This window comes from Anoplophora glabripennis, unplaced genomic scaffold (genome assembly GCF_000390285.2).
Source record: "Anoplophora glabripennis isolate ALB-LARVAE unplaced genomic scaffold, Agla_2.0 scaffold5, whole genome shotgun sequence".
Taxonomy (NCBI): domain Eukaryota; kingdom Metazoa; phylum Arthropoda; class Insecta; order Coleoptera; family Cerambycidae; genus Anoplophora; species Anoplophora glabripennis.
Window position 1 is genome coordinate 107,069 of NW_019416525.1, and position 4,435 is coordinate 111,503.

Below are 4,435 nucleotides of genomic sequence, written 5' to 3' on the forward strand. Positions count from 1 at the left end.
AAACAACAAAAAGTAAAAGTATACACCTGCTCCGGCGTAGGTACTTTCCCAAAGGCGACTAGAAACAGGTTTTATTAAATGGGATAATTAGTCACTGTTTGTATTTGTTTATAAACGTACAAGTTAAACAATACACGTTCAATTTTAAATCACGTTTATGTAATCCATCAAAATGGACGTTAAGTGTAAATGTTGAGAGCGTGATAAAAAAAAAGTAATGCGATGGCCGGGAATCGAACCCGGATCAACTGCTTGGAAGGCAACTATGCTGACCATTACACCACCATCGCACATATCACACATATTCTATCATTTCGTATACTTTGTGCAAAATAAATTTTTAATGTACAAAATTAAATTTAAGTACCGATACTTCAGTCTATAATATAATTACTGATACCCACTTATGACGCAAACTGCTATATTTTCGGAAAAACAACACACTTGTCAATGAAAAATACGTTCACCAAACATTTTACTTAATCTTTTAAAACAATTTTCGTTCACAAACATTTATTGGATTTTCAAGTGTTCTAGAAGCATCAAAAAAATCATCCCGTGACTGAAACGCTATTGATGCAATAAGAGAAAATGCGGCATCCGAAAGATTTAGCGAATACTGGTATCTGAAATGTTACAAAAACTTTAAGAACCTTCTTATATTGTGTCAAGTATCAAGGTAAAAGCACAAAAGCAATTTACGCCCGCAATAACGAAGGAGAACATCATTTTCTTTGGCATTTGGTTCAGTGTTGTGCAGATTACTTTTATATTTTCCCAACAAGTTTCGCTTATAATCGATTCATACTTGTTTTTTTATTATTATCAAAGTTCTATGAAAGCTGCTAAAAAGACAATGAATCAATTGAGGCAACGGAACGGATTAGAAATTGCACAGCAGCTTTGATTTAGCCGAATAAACAGTTCACTTGTTTCAGTTTCGTGGCATGGCCAACTTTTAATAAAATCGTTGTACATTTCTACCGAAGCCAAACAAAAAATGTGTAGTTAATGCAGACAAATTTATTAATAAGGCCAAAATTCCTTTCATGTTTTTTAATATAATTTATGAAATTTATTTACTTTTCAACCCTTAAAAATCCTTAAAAACTACTCTTCCATGGCCAAAAAAAATAGAAAAAAAAGTTTTTAAAAGTTTAAAATATTCTTTTGGTCCATTCACAATGTATTACATTTCTTTTGTTATTCATTAGAAAGCTTACGACTCATTACAAAGTTGCAATCCTTAAAAATCATCCCTTATAATAAAATAAAATATTATTGAAAGCTTGAGATGTTTTAATGGTATGCATAATATATGTTGAATTATAAACTTTTTATTGATTTTTAAATGATCTATGATATTCCAACTTTTCAGCCACCCAAAAAAACCCTTATAGAAAACCCTAACCCTTATAGAAAAATTTCCTAAAAATTATAGTTCACAAGTGCTCCAAAATACACAAAGATGATGGTAATTTACCCGCACCGAAAATTTTACCGAAAAAAATGCGATTAATTTTTTTACCATAACTTTTGTAATTTTAAAGTTATAAATTTACTCAAAAAAACATTTTGTAGGGAATTTAAAGCACTTTAAGTTCTTTGATTTGCAGTTTTTTTGGGCCCTTCGTTTTTTAGATTTGTAAGCTAAAAGGGCTCAGGAAAGGCAGTCTTGGACCTTAGTTTTGAGCTTCTAACACTCACAACTCAGTCAAATTTTGTCCTACGAAAATTTAAAGAAAAGCAAATTGTTCAGTAAGAAAAAACCTACAATTTTTGATTCTATATTTTTTTATAACTTTGTTAGTTTTTAAAATATTTTGATAGGCGATTTTTTTAAAAATTTAAAAATTTTATTCAAAAGTAAATGATTTTTTTTTTTAAATTTAGGCTTCTGAAATCGTTCAAATTCCCAGAATCTACTATTAGTACATAAATAAAGTAAATAGCAGCAGGAATACGTTTAACTTTTTTTCCGTCAAGTCATTAATTTTAATACCGATTTTTTGTTCTCAAAAATCAAGACAATGATTTTATTCATTATTATCAGTTTTCATGCTAACGACTTCTACCGCCACTCAATTTAAAGGTTTTTTTCAAGAACTTTAATAGGTGTTATATATGTTTTCCTCGAAAAACCTTTATTTTTTCCGCTACAGAACGTTGAACGTTTCAATTATAGCTTCCTTCGAAATTGACTTCAACTTTTGGGAGTCATAACTCGGGTTCTATATGTACCACCTACAAAAATAAAAAAGCAGTCTCTTTGCTATTTAATTACCTTTATTTTTGCTTATGATCATTTTTTTGATAAAACTTGTAGTTTTTGAGATATTCGCGAAAAATAGCTCAAAAACATGCATTTTTTAGGCTACAACGAACATGTTTAGGCGCAAATAACTTAAAAAGTATTGAATGTACAAATATTCTTATAGAACATTTTTTACCTATAATTCGTCCCTCTATCGAATCGCGAGGTTATTTTTAATAAAAAATTCCCACCCTCCAGAAGAGATGGCATCTACCCCTAGGGTAAAAGCACACATCGGCACTATATAACTTTTGTTTCTTGGGCTATACTCTAGCCACAGTTCAAATTTCACGTCAATCCATTCCATCCGAAAAAATTGGTAGCCAAATTGCTTCAGTGACCGGACTAATAATAAAATTCGAGCTGTTAAACATCATAGTAACCTTCCAATGAATTGTGTGCATTAATAATCAACTTTACCTTGTCAACAACTCAAATTCCACCATTTCGAGCATCTGCATCTAAGCATGACATACGATTTACAGCGTTTATCTCTATCTTTTATCAGATATATTAAACAATCATACTCTCATACTTTAATTTCATGTACCTACTATCTTTGGTGCCATTTATTGCTAACTCATGAATGACTAATCAGCATCGCAATTAACATGTAATTACACGGCAAGATATACGGTAATGAATTTGCTGATTAACGTTTGTTGAACAAATTGCCCTTGTACAGTCCCAGCCATAAATCGACGACGGGCAGGTATAGTACGAGCTAGAACAATCGTTTCGAACCAGATACGGTTAGTTCTTGCTTTTTGTCAGAAAATGATAAAATATTAAATAAGCTTTACTATTATTAGGATTCGCAAAGAACAATTTCAACTGTCTTTTTTCAATAGAAACCGCGCTGTCTATTTTTCCCATTCCGTGGACTATTGACGTAATAATTATGGGCGTGCAGTGCCAACTGATAAAAATAGGCATGATTTATGATGTCAGGCGGTGACTCAATGTAACATCACTTCGAATATTAGTCAATAGCCAAATAATTTCTTCAAATGTACACAGGGACGAACCAGTTCTCGAACAAATACGTTGAGAAATTGTATTTGTTTCCCTAGTTTACGACGAATAACCTTGATTTGGCATCGTTTTCTACTTTATCGCAACTTGTGGTTGACACTGGTTAAGTTGCACAACATATAATCAAGCCTCGAGTAGATATCCCACAGCATAACATATCTTGCAGGTCTATTATCGAAGAAAGTACAAGGTTTCTATACGGCGTTTTTGATAACTAACTGTAATATATAACATGCAATTAAGTGCTTGTTATTTAATATAATTTTTAAATGCCCATATTATTAAAAAAAATAGATTACTGCCTCAAAATAAATAAATATGCATAATTTTTCCCTTCTACCAATCGTATATGACACTTTTGGCGCACAGAAACAGTTTTAACAACTTCATTATTCTTTTAATCAACCATCAAGTCAAACAAGAAAATATTTACTTGCATCATAACAAAAGGGCTATTTATTACCTTTCTTTAAGATGTTAGTTACTTGAACCCAACATTAAGAGGGCTATGCACCAGGTATGAGCACTAGAATCCAAAAAATTATCAGGAAAGGGTTTGATATAATTAAAAAAAAATTACACCTTACCACACTGAATATCGAATGAATAAAGATTGCCGTGCATTAAATGGTAAGAGGCTATCTCGCGTCCGATTACAAAACGTAGGCCTCTTAAACTCCATTCAAAATACCTCCTAGTAGGCCGTGCGGGCACTCACCCCGACCGTCCGTTGTTTGAAGTGAAGCGGACCTGTCATCGATAGCATACGCACTTGTCATTCGAAATGCCTGTTCTGCCTGGAGTTGGAAGTACGTGAACGAATGAAGAATCACTTACGTACCTTCCTTGAGTACCTACGGACTGGAAAGTAACGTTAACTTTGCTGAGGGACTCGTCAACAAACGGCTGTAAAGGCAACATGCAAAAAATCCGCGTGCCGAAAGAAAAATTGTAGTCCAAACAGCAAGTACACGATCGTTACCATAATTTTAGACGTGAATTGTTAAATCTTTCTGATCTACCCATTTATTTGTTTCGTCAAATTGATTTCATAACAAAGCAATGTGTACGCTTCCACTTTGATAT

The 4,435-nt window shown here is 32.6% G+C and overlaps 1 non-coding gene across 1 annotated transcript; it reads right to left on the minus strand.

Moving 5' to 3' along the window:
• Nucleotides 1-218: 218 nt before the first annotated feature.
• Nucleotides 219-290, minus strand: Trnag-ucc. The gene has a single exon. It is a non-coding gene; the product is annotated as a tRNA-Gly (tRNA).
• Nucleotides 291-4,435: the final 4,145 nt, after the last annotated feature.